Source organism: Rattus rattus, chromosome 5 (genome assembly GCF_011064425.1).
Source record: "Rattus rattus isolate New Zealand chromosome 5, Rrattus_CSIRO_v1, whole genome shotgun sequence".
In the NCBI taxonomy this organism is placed as follows: Eukaryota; Metazoa; Chordata; class Mammalia; order Rodentia; family Muridae; genus Rattus; species Rattus rattus.
In genome coordinates this window covers 46,321,545-46,342,547 of record NC_046158.1, presented here as the reverse complement: position 1 = coordinate 46,342,547, position 21,003 = coordinate 46,321,545, and the positions used below count along the sequence as shown (strand labels likewise).

Here is a 21,003-nt window from a genome sequence, read left to right as displayed (position 1 = left end):
CAGGACTGGCATTCTCCAGAAAAGAAGGAGAATGAAAGGGGAAAGCAAGAACGACAACACAAAAGTAAGTAGGAATGAGCCATCTGGGACCTCAGAAGACAGCGATCTTCTCATCTTCATTTCCTCCTCTCTAAAGCAGCCATCATGATATCGTATGAGGGTTTGTGAAATTGGGTTTGTTAAGAGGCAAGAGTCTTAAAAGCCAAAACCATCTAGGGGTGCAAGCCATTGGCTGCGCTCCTCACATGACTCCAGTCACGATGCATCACGATAACGGAAGACAGCAATGGAGGGAGTGAGGTGAAAAAGAATTAGGTGGAGAAATTACGTTGACAGTGTAGCCAGAAGCCTAGTCGTGGCTCTACACTGAAGGCACTGTGTGGGGAATACCTGACTTCTCACCATACTCAGCCATGTGATTAGTCCTTCTCATCTCTGGCTCTGAAGAAGAGAAAAGCCCCTGGTTTTTCTACACAGACTTTTTCTTCTGACACAACCATGCTAAGTGCTGAGCCTGACCCGTCACAACAACCTCTTCAGTTAAGCTTCAGTGCAATGCAGGAGTCCTGGAGCACAGAGGCTATTATTCCCGAGAAACGGGTAGCAAAACACTGCTCTTCATGAGGACCATGAACGCAACTGAAGCTGGGCATCGTTTTAATAAGTGGGACTCCTGGGTAGACTGTGTATGGCCGTCCTGGAGCAGGACCTTTGGGGAAGCTAAGGCTCTGCTAAGTGTCAAGAGGCCAACTCCCAGGCTGACCTGTACCATGTGAGTAAGGCAGCCATGCATGCCAATGTCAGACCTGAAGCCAACATCACCTGAATTCCCTACTGTGTGATTCAGGGGTGAGCAGTGTGCTCCTCCCTGATTAGGCTGCTCTGCCTTCCCTGTCTCCCTGTCAACACTGTGGAGGATGTATGGATCCATCCCTTCGTGGGACCTGACGTGTCTGAGAAACTGAAACCTGGCGGTAGTTCTGCTGTTTATTTTGATGAAGACACTTCCTAGAATCGCAGCTACAGAGCTGCAGGAACTCAGACAGGACGGAGTCAACAGTGCGAACAGTGCAGATAACAGGTATATTTCACCTACTAGGTAGGGGGAGGTTCTGTTCACCCCAAGCAGAGCTGCCTATCCTATCTTCCTCCTTAATAACTGAACTCTGATTTTAAGCTGAACATACTAAGAACAAAATGGCATCTCTCGGCTCCCCTTTCGGAGAGAGCGGGGCCTCTTGACTCTGCTCTTATCTGTCGAGACCGTAAGTGGGCTTTCACAATGATAATAGGTGGCTTGCCTATGCCTGCCTACTTCTTACTCTTTAGGTGGCTGGAGTTCAGTAATCATTTCGCACCAGGAAATAATATACAAAATAGGAACCTATACTATTGCGGTAGAGCAGACAAAAAGTCTCTGTGTCATACATGGCCCAGTGAAGCCATCATACTGGATCCTAGACTTATCTGACATGATACATCTTTGTTACTGTTCAAGCCAAGACTGGCTGATGGGCTGGATATGCTCTGAACCTAATCCTGACTAAAAATGAGAGAAGCAGCAAGAGACGTACGGCAGCAGGGAGAAATGCCAGTGTGTGACTTTCTAATGCATTCATACTGCTTCCAATACCTGTCACAGGCATATTGAATATGTATAATTTTATGTTTATAAAGAGGTCTAATAGCATTTCAGTACCCCAGGTGCTGAAGTAATAAACACAATTTACCTGAACTCTGTACAGTGAAGGACAATTAGTGAGGTCTAATGACTTTAAATTTATGAATGATTAAAGCTAAACATGGAGAACAGAGGGCGGATTAGACTATGATTCACAGGAGGAGAGGCTGCATATGCTGTCTTGTTAGGAGACGAGGAGGAAGAGAAGGAGGAGGAAGAGGAGGCCATACCATACCACCTATGCCTTACCAGTATGGCGGCACAGAAGTATGAAATCAACAACACTGAAGAACCCAAGCCATGGGACTGCAAGTTGGACACAGCAAGTTGTGGCTAGCAATCAGGGATGTGCAGCAAAATGGGTGCATGTGGAAGCAATACACACAGCGGTGGGCTGCTTTTACACTTATCTGGGGGAACTGGGGACAGTTCTGGGTAACATTTGTATTTAGTGGTGACCTGTTAACAAAGAAGGTCACAAGAGAGACCAGCAGCAGGCTAAAGCCAGGTTAGCAATAGCTGTGAATTCATAAGAAACCCGAGCTTCACTGTAATTGATTTGAAATGATCAGGCTTTTTTGTTTTTGTTTTGTTTTTTTATTTTTCTAAAGAAAGGGGGTGGAGAAAATGAGCCTGGATTCCCAATCTGTTTTCTAGTTTTCACTTGGACTTTGCATCGAAACTCAAAGACATTACAAGAGTATGTTAAGTTCAAAAACAAATCTCCCTTCTCTTTCTTATTTCTCATTTGCTGTCCCCATCTCAGTTGGGCCGTCAGGATCTGTGGCATTCAGATCTAGCAAAAGATCGGGGCTCCAGTACTTGGTTCATTAATGCAGGCTTACACTCCCCACCTGTGTATTTGTTTCTTCTGTTCTTTTATCTGGAACACAGAAAGGGCTCAATACTAATCCTGAGTTGTCAAGGAGGGTGAATAGAGTGGTAGCTTTTATCTCCAGCGAGTAGATAAGAAAATGATAGGAGAGTTAAAAAAAAAAAAAGAAAAGAAAAAAGAAAGAAAACCACTGCACAAACAGCTAATTAACTAGAAGGAGAAGGGAAACTGGCTAGCATAGATCTCTGAAACACTGCATGTAAAACACATCCAGAATGCAGAATCAGTAGCCAGCAGGAGTGAGCTGGGGTTTAGTTCTTGGTGTTTGGGAGGCAGCCTGAGAGCTGGGCTGGATGAAGAGAGGCATCATGGGAGATCCCCCACATAGCCAGGCTAACGCTGGATTTCTCTACACTCGTCAGGGCAGCAGAGTGCTAAGTATGTTACACTTAGTTTTGTACTACCACATGACCCACACATCATCAGATGAATCAGTGTCCTCTTCCTTTAAGGTTTTCTAAATACCATGGGGATAGCGTGGACCACATACTCGCTAAATACAGCAAACCCTGAGTCAGAAATATACCATTTAGCTCGAGCTCATTATTAAAGGAGGAAATAGAATGATGGCAAGCCAGAGTGTGGCAAACACAGAAGCAAGCCTTCCCGTGGCATGTGTGAACACTTTTGCCAAGTGTTTTCGATATACTCTGTTACTGCTGAAAATTAGCAAAGATTGTTGAATTGTGTAAACTACCTTTTAATTAGCATGGCATCTACAATATAAACACATGAAATGTGTTAGGAATGCTATCAAGTTCTGACAACAGGAGAACTACTTTAAGCCCTTGTGAAACAATGTTTGCATGCTCCATGTACACGGGCCATTTATACAGTTGCAGGAGACTCTTAAGAGAGCAGAACGTGACAAAGTTAGCTTTCAGCCTCATCCCTGCCTAGCTCCAAAGCCACCTCTTTCCTAGCTCTGCTTCTCAAAGCAGGTGCCCGTGAGATCCAATAAGAAACTGTGTTACAGGGCCCAGCACCCATGCTCCTTGGTATGTGTCCAAGCGCATTGAAGAATTCTATCTACAGGAGCACTGGCACAATCAGGTTTTTTTTGTTTGTTTGTTTATTTTGTTTTGTTTTTTTGCAGGGTTGGACAGGAGGCTATTCTGCATGATGCTGCAATGTAACAGTATATCTATCATTTGTTATTTACAAAAGCCCACAGAATGTATGAGAAGATAGAAGTCCTGGTGTAAGCTACCAGCTTCAGGTAATGATACTTCCAATAACGGTTTGCCAATTGTAACAAAAATACTTACATAGTAACACAAAAAATGTTAGTAATGGGATACTTGGGAGCTGCATATGAGAATCCTCTGTTCATTTTTCCTCTCTCTCTCTCTCTCTCTCTCTCTCTCTCACACACACACACACACACACACACACACACACTTTTAAGGAATAATATTTACCTAGAGCTTCTAGATCATTTCATAACTAGTTTAAAACAATGCTTTGTCAGCAGAAATAACCATCAGTTTGAAAAACAGTAGTAAACCATAGGAATGCAGAGTGCACTGTTTTTCTCAGTACCCTGGATCCAACCCAGAACCTTGAGCATGCTGGGCAAGTGCTCTGCTGCCATAGGGCGAACATTCTGAGTTAGATGGCCTAGCCACATTTTACAAAACTTGAAGTTACCAGCGATCCTTTGAGCAAGTGACACAATCTATGAGAATTTAAGCGACCCTGCCAGTCACTATTGTAGGTATGTTGATGATAGTCAACACACAGACACTTGCCTCACCCAGAGCAATTAAAAATAAAAATGAAATAAACTTCCAGGTAAAGTAAATTACATGGTGTGAGAAAGTAATGAGTGCTCAGAGGAAGGGAAAGCCAGTTGAAGGCCATCAGGGCTGTTAAGGGTGGGGGGTGGGGCTACAGAAAAATTTCACTTGCTAGTAGGATATAACATTTCCTATCATTTAAGCGTACTGTGTATTCCAGTCAATCTCTCTTGGAAGAAACTTTGTGCCCTGAACACAGGCAATCTCTTGTATGTCAAAGTGGCCTTTTGTAAGTAAATGATGGTGTTTGGGTAACTGTTGTGTTAACAATACCTGACACATCATATTTTATCCCCGTGTGTGTGTGTGTGTGTGTGTGTGTGTGTGTGTGTGTGTGTACCACACATAGAGAAGTCTAAGATTAAAATCCATTAAGTAAAAAGCTCATTGGTTTATGGACAGCTAACGCTTATGGAGTTACTGTTGTTCAGTACTGAAAATCATCTCTGCATTCACCTCTCTACTCACTTCTGCCAAGGGCTCTCATATGTCGATGCTGACAGAGTACAGAAAACATGTTGGCAGCTGTGGAGACTGCTGTAAAGAACAGAAAAGCTCAAGGAAATGGGCTCAAGACGAGGGAGGCATCTCCCAAGTACGAAAGACGTGACTGGAGCTACTGCGAGGGTTCCTTGAGGTCATCAAGAGCCCATGTTTCTCCCTGATCCTTGGCCCACCACTCCTAGGATGGCCTCTAAAGTCCAACACAGCCCTCGGAGCATCTCCTCTCTGAGGAAGGATCAGGAAGCACAGAAGGGACGCCTCACTTGCCTTTAAAGAGACTCCTAAGGCCCCCTCTCTATACCTCCCTCTTCTCGTGTATCTTACTCCTGTTAATGTGCTGTCTAGGAGCTTGCCTGTAAATGAAGCAAGGCTTGTTTAGCTGGGCGTCTCTCTTCACGAAGAACCAAGGAGAATGAGCCCCAAGAGGCAACAGTACTGTTCAGAGGGTGAAACGAGATGGCTGCCCCACTCATCTGGCAGTTGAGTGGGTCCATCAGTGAGTCGGGTGGACGTACTAGGGGAGAATAGAAAACTGTTGACTTGGTCCTGACAAGTAGCGCCATCACACCTTTCAAAGGTGGATCCAAAGTCAGAGACAAACAAGCACATAAATATACCCAGCACATTTAAAGGCCAAAGAAAGATACAAATTTTCTTCTATTGAGTTTGTATATTCTAACACTGCAAGAATACTTACGTCAGTTAGGATGACTCCACATAATTTCAATGGAATTGTTGAAATGATATTTTCAAGTATTATTTGAATGTATGGGAATACACTTACCATGTAATAAATGAAAAAGATGGAATATAATGTGAACTGGGCAACACACATCTAAATAGTAATTAATACAAACTAATTTGATATAGATTCCAAAATATATAGTAGGCTCGGCATTGAGTTTTAAATTAAACATGCATTCCTGCCTTCCAGTAGCAGTTAGACTGCTAGGCTACCTTTATCTTTTCCTATGATCTTTTGCATGATTTTAAAAATCCTTCCAACCCTTAATCATACCAAATTGCAAGAGTCTAAAAGCCGTGAATCACTCACCAAACTAATAATGCATTTTAAAAGCGCTATCACTTTTACCTTTGGGGGAAAAGTTTTAAGTATGTCACTGAAGGGTGGTATGGAAGCATTAATAAAAACCAGGTGCTCAAAGGCATCGGCCTTCCCAGGGAGAAAACGCAGAGCTAAGCAGGCGGAAACCGTATCAGCCTCCTACAGATGTGAACTGAAGCAGGTGCCCCCTCAACTGCCAGGAAACCAAAGCCCTAACAGTTTCGCGGGATGCTAGGCTTTCTCCATCTCCACAGCAAGCGAAGCAGACAATCCTCCAGCCCTCTCTGGATTGTGCCGGCTCTGCCTGACCGCTCTCCACTGCCTATCGGGAGTGTTTCCTCAGCTTATGTTTCTACTTCATGTTCACAGCATGCCCCAGAGGTGGCTCCGAAGGCGTCAGACCTCGAGCAGGGAGCCGGCGCACCTCTCAGGGATCGTTCGTAATCACTGCTCTTGTAGCACGGTGTTATCTCACCAGCCTGCCCTCTGATCTCTTCTTTACTGTGGCTGACTGGGCTAGCCAAAAGAAACCGTCGTGTGGAACTTAGAAATCACTTTGTATCATCTAACACAACAACACGGCAAAGTGTGTAACATGTATTTGCATCTAGATGTTGTTTTAAATTACTAAAAGAAAAGTATATCCAATCCTTAAAAACCGAAATTCGTGCTTACAGGGATGAAAAAATGGTACACAATGTTCAGAATTAGAGACGGCTACGAACGAGACACCAGGGCCCCAGGATCACAGCTGCGAATCATTATAATCAGGGACTCCGTTATTGCAATGGTCTTGATATGCTGGCGTCTGTTTCATTAGAGCACAGAATATTCTTATTTAAAGGAAACAGCAATATCTGTAAGCCGATCCATCTTCATAAAGCTTTTGGTAAGAAATGCTTTCTAGATTATCCTCTGGTTCTCAGGAACATAAATCCCCAGAGAGAGACACTGCACTGTGCCAGTGCAGCGCACTGCAACTAGCAGAGTCTGTGCGCCGCGCCGCGCCAGTGCGATGCGCCGCCCTGCCTCAGTTCGTACTGATTTTACACCGCATCCTTGTGGGTGGCAGGCAGTGCTAAAACGGACGCGGCCTCTTGCTGCTCTGTGTATCTGGCTCAGTGCGCAGACTCTAGTTTCCAAAGGGGTTCGTTCTTAGCTGAGTACTCCTGACCACTTTACCCTGCCTGCTTCGGATGCAGGAAACAAAGACAGTCGCTATCTCTGAATCCAAGGAGTGGGGATGTCAAGATTCGTGCTCTAGGAAGACAGTGAGCCCCTGAGCTACAGATGGATAATGGGAGGAAATACAAGCAGAGGACAAGGAATATGGGGCATTTTCTGTAACTCTTAAGCGGGGAGGGAAGTTTTGCGAGTCAAGATCATGAACCAATGGGATCCTTTCAACCACTGCCTGTAACTGGTAATGGTTGGTCTACAAATAGAGGAGACTTTTATATTCGGGGAGCTACTTCTAATTTTCTGCTTACGGTGCTAACCTCTAATGGAAATCATTTCCTGATTTTCACCACATTGAAAATGTAATGAAGGACGTAAATGGTGGAAATCTGAAGGAAGGAAGGAAGGAAGGAAGGAAGGAAGGAAGGAAGGAAGGAAGGAAGGAAGGAAGAAAGAAAAGGCTTTTCTAGCAGGTTCTCTGTCAGCTTGTTATTGTCAGGGGGTGGTTGCTGTGTCTTTGTTTTCCTTGAGTCACCTAGTGGCCTTCCCAGGCTCGGGACCCAGGCACTGCAGAACTGTGGAGGACTGTAGCACCCCAGATTGCTCCTATTTAACATCTAGACAGGAGATCCTACAGACGCAAATACACCCTTCTTGTTCTGTTCCATTGAAATTAGCCATTTCCCATAAAAATGCCACCATGTTCCAGCATCAAAGAGGGTCAACTATCTGCCACAGAGAAGGTCAACTTTAGAACTTTTTCCATCTCAAGTGTTTTCTTTTCATATCGTAGCAAACTATCTTTTTTTCCCCAAGTGGCTCAGATAATATTTCTTTTAAAAAGATCCAGGACCAAACTGAAGGGGGGATAATGGAAAAATACAGTATGGTGACAGACGGAAACCTCAGGAGGAAAGGACACCAGGTAAGACTGCCAGCACCGTGACTGCCACCCCGCAGCTCACGAACTTTCTAAAGGGTTCCTTTGTAATTGCTGTGAATGTATTGGAAAAGTCACACACGGTGATCAAAACATATTCTGAATTTTTCTTCTTACTGATGTTTACTTTCATTTTTATTAAGAGTTTGGAACATGGTGTGAATACCATGGATAAGAATTGGTATGGGGATTTATTTATTTTATGCTATTTATACGATCTATATGCATATACGATTGCATTTTAAAATGTTTCCTAAATGAAGAATCAGAAATCAGTCATTCACAAACACTCTCAGTAGTTTCTTTTTCTCAGAGGAACTCGAACATCTTCACACAATTACCTTTCTTCTAATGATAGTTTTAGAAAACAAAACAGGACAACAAATACCCCTTTCCTTCACGCTACAACCTTATTTCCAGTGGTATGCTAATGCTATTGCCCAGCTACCTTCCTGGAGCTATGCAACACCCAAAAGGCAGACTGAGGAGCGAAGGTGTCTGTGGGAAATGAATTGTCGACAGTTTGCTTCCTCTCAGCATGGCTTCTCATCACCTTTACAGACAAAACTATACACAAAAGCAAGAGTGTCTGCTGGCTTATGAGACTGGGGCATGAGCAGGAGTAAACGCACGATTCCTGTAAGCTATGTAGTGGCTCCCAGTGACCGCCAGTAGAGAAGGAAAAGCCAGAATTCCCAGAATAAATAGACTTAGTTGTCTCTTCCCATTATTCAGGCTTTTTGCAGTTTCTCAGATCTCATTAAACTTAATGTGCGACTAATGGAGGGGAAGCTTTGAGACTCTGCAACTGACGAACTTTCACCTTTCTGACGCCTCCGTCAACCTATTTATTTAGCAGACAAGGGCTAGAATTCAGAGACCATTAACTAAATCCGTGGCTTATTAATTTTCTTTTTAGTGTCCAGATAGAAAAGCAAAGCATCTAGGCTCAGACAATGACTACACACCTTAATTCCCAGGATCAAACAGGAAGTCGGGAAGTGAGCTAGCATCCAGCCGAGAAGGCAAAGGTACAGGTCGGTCGCAATCTCGCTCTCGCTCTTGCTCTTAGCTGGCACGTCGGTTTTAGACACAAGTTGAACTGCCCACCTTGGGGCCTCAGAATTGCTATCTATGATAGCAAAGGTTACGACTTAATAAACGTTACAACATATATTAAACACTTGCTCCCAAGAAGTTCTCATTCACATATGTATATAGGACACTCTCCCACTTACTTTTTCCTCACCACCCAATTTCCTGAAGCTCCAGTGCACACTTAAACCCTAACACCATCCCTACACACTGTAAACGTTTTTTCCCAATTCTGGAATCTGAATAAAAAATTAGCTCTATATTAAGTAGTATGCTATCAGTCCAAATGATACAAGACAACGAATAATCAGTGGTGCTTTCAAACACACATTTACCCATATGCACACACACACACACACACACACATTCACACATACATATACATACATAATATACATACACACATGCTCACACATATACACACTCACATACACACACATCATACACACACATACATAATATACATACACACATGCTCACATATATACACACTCACACATACACACACATCATACACACACATACATAATATACATACACACATGCTCACATATATACACATTCACATACACACACACACACATATATATGCATATATATATGTTTTTTGGCAACAAGAGAAAACAGAAATCATATTTAAAGCTGACGAACTCCTGTAAGAGATTTTCACAGTAACTGAAGGCCTACACTTGAGTATGATGTAACCACCATCAGCACAGACCTAGGAGACTTGTGGGAAACTCATTCTAAAAACAAACTCAGACAGTGCAGCCAGAGCGACCAGACAGCAACGGTAAGTATGAAGTGGGGAGCGGGAAAGGGGTCTTTATCTTGACCCAGGGTTTGAATGAATTCTCTTAGGGAATCTGCTGGCTGTAGATGGACTTCAGGAGTTAGGCAATTGAACTTGAAGAATTGATCTTTGCCACTGTCTGTATTGGGAGCAGGAGGAATGTTGGAGAAGGTACCAGAAGCCCCACCAGTGATCAGGCATAGGGACATGGAAATGGGGTGAAAGACCCTTTACACTCTGGACCTCTACCAGGAAGACAGAACACCCTTTGGCATTTGTCTCCTGAGTTCCCTTTCTCTCCAGAAATATGGAAAAGAAAGTGGGAGATGAGAATATACGGCCTCCCTCAGATGGTCTATTTACTTTTCCTGCCCATTATTCCCATGTCAGCTTCAACCCAGGGGCACGGTAGTATGTGGGACACAATTCATTTTAAAAGCACGCTCTAGAATGTTCCGTTTCCTACATCTTTTTCCTAGTCTCTATCTTAGAAATGAGCTTGCTTCTCGATATGTATTCCACGAGTCTCACCGTCTGCCACATGGATGAGAAGCACATCTATGTTTCCTGGAGACAGTCTTTCAGAAACTGTTCCTGCAGTGCTAATGGTGTTTGAGGTGGATATGGAAACAGGCAGCAAGCCCACGTCTCTGCACAGTGCAGTGTGGAGATAAGAGGAGAGACTCACAGCCAAGAGGATTGGGAGAGGAGAGCAAAGGGGAGGAGCCCACTACCCTCCATACTCGTGCACACATCTGAGCACGCAAGACATCAACCATCCAGGTCACCACAAGTCAAACAGGTTTGCTAAGTGTATGTCAGGGTGGGGGTGGGGGCTTTGCAGACCTCGCCCATTAAAAGAAATATATGCCCCACATGTTCTAGACTCCAGTACAGTAAGAAAAGCTTTTCTTGGCTGAAAACATGAAAAGTATTTCTGGAAACCCTAAGCACGTACAATTTTAGTAGACACTGAGTGTGTTTGAAGCTAAAAATGGCCCTTAAAAAAAGTTCTCTCCCATCCTCCCACCACAACTGACGGCAAAGAAGTATAATATCAGAGAGTAGGCTGGCATCGCAGGATTTGACGCAACACTGAGCTGCTGCAGCCTTCTTCTTAGGGAGGCCGTTTGGCAGTGGTGAAGGCGAGTGAAGGATCCCACAGCCTGGGGCCGAGTGCCAGCCCTGCCACTTGAGGTTACTTAACCTCTGTGACATGGTTTTATTTTCTAAATGGCATAGCAATTCAAGCCTCTGTCCAAGGAGAAAGAAGACCTCTGAACTGTCACAGTACAGCAGGGGTGGCTTACGACACGAGGCACCCATCTTCCGCCTTCCCCAAATCAGCTGCCTGCCTCTCCTGTGGATGCCACGGGACTGGAGTCTATTCAGCAATTATTTGTATTTTCTAGGCATAAGCTTTTTTGGGAAAGTGAAAGGGTTGGAGGTAGAGTGACCCACACACAGGAAGCCTGGGTTCAATGTGCAGCACTGAAAAATAGGAAGCAGTACCCCACCTCACTGATCACTACCTTCAAATGAATGCAGGGGACCCTTGGACGAAAAAACTGGCTTCTTATCCCAGCGGGAAAAGATCTCAAGTGAAACAGCCACACCTGTGTTTAAGCACCAAACAGTCATGCTCTTGAGGAAGAAGAGAGAAAGTGGAAAGGCAGGAAGGACAGAGAGAGGAGAGGAAGGAAGGGGCAAGGAGGGTGAGCTCTTTAGATGCATTACTTATTTGCTCATATACATAAGTGCTTAGACTTTGCAGTACTGGAGAATGAACTCACCACCCTGTACAAGTGCTCTCCCGTTGAGCTGTATGCCCAGGCTGACAAGTCTTTCTAAACGTCCACTTTTTCTTTTCTCTCCTTTCAGAAGTGGCGTAATAAACTGCACACAGTCCACTTGTGTCCTCAGCCTCTTCCATGCCCAAGTGTCCAAAACTGGCCTTCTGCCGACCATCCCTGAGTGTGCCTAACTAGATAAAGCCCACGTGGAGGAAGTGGTTATCCCCAGAGCAGAGCCAAAAGCCGCAGACAGGCAAAAGCCACAGATAGTGCAGTGGATACAGGGCCAGCATGGCTTCCCCTGTACCCAACGTCTGCTGCTGCCAATTCCTTCCTCACGCTGTAACCAGGGCCCTTTCCCAGCTCTGGCTCAACTGTCTGTTACTTCTTCATTTTCCTTCTAAACTAAGTCCTGGCTGGTCCATCATGGACATGGGTGGTCATCTAAGACCTGCCTTGTCACTCATCACGTGAAGCCTCCTCTCGCCCCCTAACTCTAGACATAATCCTTCATGATTGAGGGCTCCTCCATCACTCCAACTTTATTCCCCTCCTCAACCCCCACTTTGCTGAACTTCCTGTCCAATGTACCCTTCCCCGCTCTCATCCAAGAGAGCACACCACCATAGCAGTCCTCAGTACCCAATACCAGTTATCAAATATACTTGTGAGGGTATCATGTGTTCTATTAGCCAGCATATAGGAATATAAAACATCTTAATAGAAAAATTTTATATCGGTTCTTAACAAAATTAAGATTGTCATGATATATTTTCGCATGGTATTTCAAGATAAGAGAGTAACACAACCATTTACTGCAGATACCTGTAGGCTACCATCTGGAAACTCTTGTCCGTGTCAAACGAGTATGTAGGGATGCTCTCCATGGTGCTTCCCCCTTCATATTCCAGTGTGTAATGGCTGCACCATCGGCAGAGGCGAGCACAGGGTTTTCATATCAGTCTAAGCCTATTTATCAGCTCCCAAAGAGACATGGGCTAATGTCCAGGAATTTCCACGAAGAACATAAGAAGATAAAAGTCACAATGGCTGTTAGACGGTATTGGGTTTTGTTATGTAGTCCAGGCTGACCCTGAACTGGGGAGCCCGCTGGCTCAGTTTCTTGGTAGCATGTGCTTTGTCCAGATCTCAACGTTATACTAAGAACCAGCCTTAGAAAATTCACATGTACGTCCAGAGGGAAACAAAGATGAAAAAGAATAACTTTTCCAATGTAATTTGAAAAATGCCCAACATTTATGCAATATTACCCAAAACGCCACTTTGTCAAAGTCAGGTATCTTAGCGCATTAACTGAATGAACTCATACTTTATCTTGAGAAGAAATGACCAATAATAAGGAACCAATATCAAGGATTCCATTTTCAATTTCCACACTTTATCTAAAGGGCTATAGTGTTATGGCAAGTAACCTGTAGTTCTCGATCTTAAATCTCTCAGTTTCTGTGTGTGTCTCTCTCGCTGTGTGAGTGAGTGTGTGTGTGAGTAAGTGTGTGTGTGTGTGTGTGGTGTAGGCAAGAAACCAACCTCTGTTGCATTCCGTAAGAGCTGTCCATCTTGTTCTGAGTCTGAGTCTCTCACTTGACCGACAGCTGCTGGCTTGGCTGGGCTCTTTGCTAGTGCGTCTCAGGGACCTGCCGGTCTCTGACTCCCCAGTACTGGAATTATAAGCATGCAACACCACACTGGGCTTTTTCACAAGGATTCTGGGCAGTGAACCCAGGTCTTCTCGCTTGAGTTTAACTGACTGAGTTCTCTCTCCAAACCAAGCTGTGGTTTGGAATTGCTTGCTTGCTGGGATGGTGGTGGGGTGAAATCTGGTCCCCACCCCAAGGGGGTGAAGTGTCTAGCACAAGGCAGTGCAGTGCACTGAGCTTCCCCAGTGAGCAGTGAGCCTAATCCACAGTCAGATCGGGCTCCCTTCCTTTGTCTGCATCGTTGACTAAAGCTGCTGCAGGAAGCATGGCTCTCCTGTACCTTGTCCTGTGCCTTCTGAATGGGCGAGGGTTCGTCTGGATGAGCATAGTCAGCCTACCAAGACCACAACTCTAAATAAAAGTATCCGACTCACCCATCCGTTGTCAAGAGCTCCTCAGTTAGGGGTGGGGGCCATATGCACCTCCCCACTGTGTAGGTCTCGCTCCAGTGAGTTCTGAGTGTAGTAATCCTGTTACGTCAGGTGACACTGTTTTTTACCCAAGTCCTCCACAACCTTCAGCTCCCACAGTCTTTCTGTCCTCTTTCCCCTACACAACAGCAATGTCCGCCCCTGTCAAGCATGTATATTCATTCCATTTTTGCCATTGAAGAAGGGAAGTTTAAAAAACAGGATAAGCTGCTAACTGTTCCACCTTTTACAGTGGACAGATAATTAGTACAGTAAACCCAGGACCAGATAGATGATCTAGGGCAACACACAGGTCTCTCATGAGAGCATTTCTGGTTGCACAGAAATGTCAGATGCTCTGATTCACATTAACGCCTTGTCCTAAGCGCCCCTTCACTCCCCCACACCCAGACAAGACCACAAGAACCCACACAGTTGTCACAAATAGAAGTGGTCCATCTCTTTATTTTTCCCAGAAAGCTGATTTTAAGGAAGAAAAAAAAAATCTGGCGGTTTCATTATCATGGTTGAAAATGTTTCATGAGGATCATTGTATGTGAAAGCCATCAGCTTTCGAATTTTAGTAAAACACAGTTGAATTTTTTTTAAAAAACAATGGCTTGTGTTGAATGCAGCGTGTGATTTTCCCGTGCGGCAGAGGTCCCTGCTGATGGTTCCTAATGCAGAGCGACTGTGCAGGTGCAGGCTCTGATTCGCAGATCGATACTTTATCTCTAATTACCCGAACCCTCCTGTGCACTACTACTTGTGTACTCCCCATGGAAACGGGACAGGAATACTAATGCGATCCAGTTGTCAGGCACTGCCTGTAGCCAGCGCGAGTCTGCAAAGCCAACTTCGTCACAGCATACAAATGAGGAGTAATATTTCTCACAGTCAAGCTCTGCTCCAGACTCATGAGAAGTCCATGCCTTTAGGGGACTCATAATGAATATATTTCAATGAGTGTTATTTTAGTAACCTCTAGAATAAGTTTCTCCCACCCCCCTTCAGTCCTGGAGTTTCTACAAGTTGATAAGGCACTGAGTGGGCTGGGTAGAGACTTAGGAGATTCAGGAGTGCTTAAGACAATTACAGAAAGGCATGTACCATGCTGTAAGATCAGAGTAGCCATTTGTATTTAGGGATCAAGTAGCCCATGACCTTGACTCCCCTCCCCCGTCCCCTGTATCCAGTCCAGCTTCGTGGAGTCCAGCAGTCTTGCTGCTTGGCTGTCTGGAGAAAGCTGCCATGAAATGTCATTCTCTCCAGATGTGCCCTGAATGGGATGCAGGACAACAGTGAGGGTGGGAGGAGGGGAGGGAGGAGGTGCTTCTCCTTGTCCTTTAGAAGACATGTCTCTGAGACACTGTCAACCATCATCTCGGCACTGGCCCAGTCCCTAAACCACCTGAACACGTTTAATTTGCCTGCCACCCCTCTCCTGATTCCCTCTGTGCCCTTGCACAATGACGGAGCCTCTGAGAGTCCAGCTTCTTTACCTGTAAGGTTGAAGAAATGCGTCAGACCACACAGGGCCTGGCCTTCAGTGAGCAACAGGATTTCTACACCCAGAATCCACATCGGTGAAGGTCAGCTATCACTACTGTGAGTGTGGTTATCACTGTCTGCCACACGCATTTTACCTTGGCTACTCACTAAGACACGAGTGTCTTCCAGTTGTTACCCCACACGTAAAAAGTGAAAAATTCTTAAAGTGCCAAAAGGAATGAAGAATTTGAGTCATTTTCTAATACAGACCAAATAAATACATCTGAAATGTAGCCTGGGCTCATAGCCTCCACATTCAGAAAGCTAACCCAGGAAGATCGCCAGTTCAAGGATGGCTTGGGTAAGCAAGCTTAAGAAATAAAAGAAACAAACCATCCCTCAAAAAAAAATAACAAAAAATACAGAGAACTTGAGTTTCACCAAGATCACACGGAAGAGGACAAAATCTTCCCAGTGAGTATATGGCAGGGTTGTTCCAAGGCATTCCTGGCAACGCAATCATGGAAAGGGGTTTCCTAAGGAGAAGCCCAACATTAGGGCCATGGAATTAGAGCAACATGAACAGCTGGACTTTTCAAACTAAGCTTCGTATGTGTGTGCACGTGTATGTGTGCCATGTATAAGTATGCATGTGTGTATGTGTGTGGGCACATGTATGTGTATGTAAGATGCACATTCACATATGAACATATGTGTGGAGTCCGGAAGTTATCATTTAGTGTCTTCCTCTATCAATTGATACTGGTTGGACAGTAGGCTCCAGAGTTGTTCTGTCTCATGTCTTCACTCTGGAATTTACTCTAGTGTACCTGCCTGGACATCTGTGTGGGTTCTAAGGATCCAAATTCAAGTCTCTGTGATTGGGAAGTAGGTTAAACCCTTTTATTTCTTTGCTGTTTTAATGGGAGCCGTCTTAAAATTTCTATTTTCTCATATAAAAATTGTTAATAACTTCATATTCCTTCTAATAGTCATTTTACTCTAATACATCTTAGAGCTCTTAAAGAATGTTAAATACTTTTAGAAACATTAACACTATTTCTGCTTTTGTAAAAGAAGTCTTCATGGCTCCTTCAGTCTTGTTCATTCCTTCATGCATGTATGTGACAAACCACAGACAAACACACAGATATCTCTTCATGTACAGTTTCACTCAACAATAGCTGAGGACTATTCTGGAGTTATTTTCCTCTGTGCACTTGAGAATAATGTAGTGATAATTCTGTTTATATTAAATATTAAGACCATTTTAAGTGTTCTGTGGTTTTTATTACATACATAGAGATATTGATAATATTTGCATTGTGATAACTTTACATATTCATACTCGAAGATCTTTATAATTTGTTCTTCAGCATGGATTTATAGGAGTTGAACTGCTAGGTCAAAATGTATAAGCATATGTATAATTATTCTGTATCACCAGACTGAACCAATTTACCATAATTGTCACAATTTCAGATTCTCTACTGAAATTATCAGCTACAAGCTGAAGGTGCTCTTTCAGCCCATATGACTGAGTTCAGTGCTGGAACAATTAAATACCACACACTGGGTGACTGGCCTGTAGTCAGAAACTGACTAGAGGGAGGTAGTCATGGAGACAGCAATGGCACTGTGGGACAGCACAACTACAGGACCCTCTTCAGCACCTTCACAGCATCCTTAGAGTCTCCCTCCTCACAGGCACTAGCAATGGAAACCAGGGTGTGATAAATGGAAGGCACACCCGGATAAAGGAGCCTGCGAGAGAGCGCTGGGTAGAAGGGAAGAGGAAACTGCAGTCGAAGCAGCACTCAAGTTTGATCTGAAATTTTGTTCCAGAAAGTATGTCAGCCTATTAGCAAGGGTCCAGGCATGACGCAAGAAGGGTGTCACTAACTAGGAGGCCCTAGCAGTCCATCACATCAATTCCCATGTTCAGAGGTTACAGTAGATTCAGAAATCACAGTTCCCTGCACAGCCCAACTGTCAGTCAGTAATAATTAGTGTATGTATGTGTGTCTAACCCATAGCCCATGCCATCAAGGATAGCTATGAGGCCTAAGACTTAAAACACTCTGAGGTGTGTGTGTGTGTGTGTGTGTGTGTGTGTGTGTGTGTGTGTGTGTGTGTGTGTGTGTATTATTTTTTTTCTTGTCACTTGATTCCATGGTTCTGGAGCATAAACTTTTACATGACCATGTTGCAATGTGACATCCAAAGGTTGAGCAGGCCTGCAAGGGCTTCCAAAGCCTCATACATATACAAGTTGGTTATCATTTTCCCATTTTCCAGGAAAAAAATGAGGGAGAGGGGAAAAAAAGGATGTTTCACGGAGCAAATCATAACTACAACTGGACAGAAACCAAGTTCCTCATACCTGGCTGAATAGAGGTTAGCAATCCAACCTTGAACTCTCTCTGCCCAAGTGTTCTACACTGACATGCCTTGGAATTCTTCATCAACCAGGTCACCGTTACAAAGCAGGAATGATCTCAATGGGTAGCTTTCTGAAAAGCTGCCTTCTAAGTTTTCTTTGGCTCAGTAAAGAACTTAAAAAACAAAAACATCAAAAACAAAAACCACTCCCAGTTCTGCCTCGGGCACATCAATTTACCCTTCTGAAGTTGGTTTTCTTAGTCAAAATGAGAAATTTGGGTCACTTGATCTTTAAGGCCCCTCCTCCCACAAATGTACACATTTTTAGAAGAGAGAGAGAGAGAGAGAGAGAGAGAGAGAGAGAGAGAGAGAGAGAGAGAGAGAGAGTGTGTGTGTGTGTGTGTGGTCTGTGTATGTGTGTGTCTTTGTGTGTGTGAAGTGTGTGTGTGTGTGTGTGATGTGTGTGTGTGTTTAATGTGTGTTTGATGTGTGTGTGTTTCTGTGGGTGTGGTGTGTGTGTGTGTGTCTTTGTGTGTGTGTATGTGTGTGTGTGGTCTGTGTGTGAGTGTGTGTGTGGTGAGTGTGTATGTGGGTGTATGTATGTGTGATGTGGTGTGTGTGTGATGTGGTCTGTGTATGTGTGTGTGTGTGTGTGTGTGTGTGTGTGTGTGTCTGTGTGTGTGTGTGTGTGTGTGTGTGTGAGTGTGTGTGTGGTGTGTATGTATGTATGATGTGGTGTGTGTGTGTGTGTGTGTGTGTGTGTGTGTGTGTGTGTGTGTGTGAGCATAGGCACTTGCCATGACATGTGTTAAGTAGGCAGAGGACAACCTCAGGCCCTGGTTTCCTTCCCTGTTTGACATGGTGTCATTTTTGCTTCATGCTCCATGCATCAGGTAGCTGGCCTGGGACTTTCTGGGGACTCTCCTGTCTCTTGCCTCCCATCTCGCTGTGCAATCATTGGCACTATGAACACCCTACACTGAGTCTGGCTTTACGTCTGGTCCTCACACATGTACAGCAAGTACTTTAACCACTAGGACATCTCTCCAACTTGTGGCCTGAACTTTTGATACACACACATGATGGGCCATTTTCATGGTTACAAAATAAGATTCAGATTTCCTTAAATAAATGACTTGTTTTAAACGTTAGAAAATAACACACACACACACAAAACAAACTTGTAAATGGATCATTTACCCCATGACCATTTTAACAACTGGCCAAATTCTATTTTCACCTTCAAGTAAGCAAACATGACAATTTTGTTTCTATTTCAGAAGCATTCCAAGTTGACCATTAAGCAAGAGAACAACTGGAAATACTAGACCAGCAGAATATGTTATGGCCATATGTACCATGAAAGGAAGGACCATAGTCCAAGTACGTACCATACAGCAGTGTGTACCTAACTTGTGTTTCACATTTAGAAACTTCAGTGTAACCTTCAGGATAATACCTATCCTCTATATATTTGTACTTTCTTGACCATGAAACAGAGGGTTGACAAGATGTTTGCAAAGTTGTGTACAGGTATTTTGGTAACTTGATTCAACATACACAATTCTGTCTCACATGATGGGGTTAAACCAGGCAGTTCTTCTGAATGGATTCAGACAGCACTGGAGAAAGAACTTCCATACAAGCCAATTCAACCAGAACATGCTCTTTCACTGTTTTTAAAGCATCTGTTATATCCTGAAAAGAAACTAGTGTAAAAATGGTAAAGTTTAAGAAAAAATTAATTCCCAAGCAAACATTCTATTGACAAGTCTCTTTACTGCTTCGCATGGTCCGCTGGCCTTCCATTCTTCCTCCGCTGCAGCCTGGACAAAAGCTACTCTCCTGCCATTCAGTTTGTGTAGGGGCGGAATGAACTAGCATGAACTAGATCCATGTTGAAGTGCTTCCTGGGATGATGTCATATGGTCACACTTACCATGGAAGAGGCAAAAGGAACCATCTAAGGAGATGAGGGGACAGCACAAGAGAGTAGCCCTGGCTCTCCTTCCCTTTGCACCATCCAATACTCTGACCAACAGAAACAAGCATGAACCCCCAAACCTTGGTCCTCACACTCCATGAAGGGCAATGTTCCTACCTACGGCGGCTAGCTGTCTTCTCCATGTAAGCATACAGTGCTTCATGCTTATTCATCTTCCCTCTCTAAGTCTGAAAACACATATACAAGGGTTCAAACTAGGCAGTGCCCGCCATGTCGGCTCACACCAGTTGCAAATTTCTCCACCACGAATATGAAGTTCATCCACTCAAATGGCCCTGGATCCTGTATTCTTATTGAAAGAAAACAAGCAAGCATGTAGTGACCTGAGGAAATGACAGTGAAAAGTGTTTCTAAGGTTTAGCAGTGGGAAGAGGACACTTTCTACAGAGCCATTCCACAGGTAGACGATAGCTGAGAATTCAGACTTTTAAAACAAAACATATTTGAAAACCTCACATCAATACTTATGATTCACTAGCATGTTATGTGGCCTACATCCTTTTTAAGAGATTATTTTTTTGTAATAAACAAACAATGATATTACTTTGGAGGTTAGCAGTACGAGGTACTTTTAACACGAACCTTCCATTTTATGTTAAGCTACTACTGTTAACACATCCAAAAATATGAGAGGATAAATCTTCATGAGTCTTGAATTTAAGCACCCCGATTGGTCACTAGTACCAGTAAAGCACGGCACCCACCAGGCAAAAGATAACTACACCACATAAAGAAATACTCTGTGTGGATTAATTATCCTAGTTCACGTGACAGTTAGCAAGCCAGGAGTGAAGACAACATAGGTGCTCCCCCCCCCCCAAAAAAAAGCCAAACTAACCACAAGCAGTATGTCCTGTTAACCCTGTTAATTAATGTGCAAGACACTGATACAGCAAACTTCTGGCGATGACAACCACTGCAGCGACCAGGGGTTTCCGGTCATGTGACATGCAGTGCTGAAACTCTAATCACACTCATAGAATCAGCTGAACATTGTGAGTTGTAATGCCAAAAAGGTAATAACCACACAGAGAACACCGAAGACTTCGCGACCGCACTGCAGAGACAAACTGCTTCCCAAGGCATTTTAGAAAAATGACTAAAGGAACTTTTTGTAAATGTTTTCATAAATCCAGTTTAAATGTACAATCAATTCTTTGGAAACCTGCTACAGTACTTAAAGTTCTCACATATTAAAAACTGGACATAGGCCAATGGCCATATAAAAAATTATATGAAGGAATTTGACTGT

The 21,003-nt window shown here is 43.8% G+C and overlaps 1 protein-coding gene across 2 annotated transcripts in view; it reads right to left on the bottom strand.

The window, feature by feature from the left end:
- The window catches only part of Cers6 (ceramide synthase 6), a 231,728-nt gene that overhangs the window by 80,789 nt on the left and 129,936 nt on the right, over positions 1-21,003 (bottom strand). The window lies entirely within an intron of this gene.